Source organism: Vipera berus (genome assembly GCF_964194415.1).
Source record: "Vipera berus genome assembly, chromosome: 3".
Classification (NCBI taxonomy): domain Eukaryota; kingdom Metazoa; phylum Chordata; class Lepidosauria; order Squamata; family Viperidae; genus Vipera; species Vipera berus.
The window spans coordinates 51,494,117-51,494,965 of NC_138204.1; positions in this window are offsets into that span (position 1 = coordinate 51,494,117).

An 849-nucleotide genomic window follows, 5' to 3' on the forward strand; every position below is an offset into this window, starting at 1 on the left:
ACTTAATTCAGCCTTTTCTGATATTGGATGAACAAAGATGCATTACCTTGGCACTACATTAAAAAAAGTCAGGAGATGTGGGAACTATTGTACATACTCCCAAGGCTTCAACTCTATGTCATTTTAAAAAAATATTCATTGGTGTTTGCACTCATGATCTTAAATGAATTTGGCTTTCTTAGCTTTCCTCTGTGCATTGGGAAGCAGTTAAGTTCTGGAATTCTGGATATTTTGAGTTCTGCCACCCAATCTGAAAAAGCATTTGCCTCTCGAAGCTACTTTGCCTTTGATACTTCCACATGCCTTCCATCCTATCACCCTCGCTGGGTACTACGGTAGCAACTTACGCTTAGTTAAGCGGGTGGACACCAATACAAATTGTGTGCACGGAACGCACCGACTTAAGAGTTTACCTAACCCCATTTTCGGGAGACAGGAAGCTAAAATGTCGGTTGGCGTTCAATGGGTGGTGGCAGAAAGAGGCTGCCAGTTTAGAGGCTCATTACTGTAAGGCAGGGGTCTTCAAACTTGGCCCTTTTATGACTTGTGGACTTCAACTCCCAGAATTCCTCAGCCAGCTTTGCTGGCTGAGGAATTCTGGGAGTTGAAGTCCACAAGTCATAAAAGGGCCAAGTTTGAAGACCCCTGCGGTAAGGAATGGATCTCCCCAGAGCGCGGTCTGCGAAACCGGCAAATGAAAAGTCCCAGTGGCGCTTTGAGAAAAAGGGCTGAACGGCAGATTCTTAATCCCGAAGAGGAGCCGCTGCGGCGAATGTGCTGCTACGAATTTGAGGCCAGGCTTCGCCTAGACTCCGGAAGCAGGAAGCCCGGAGTACCGCTGCTGGACTC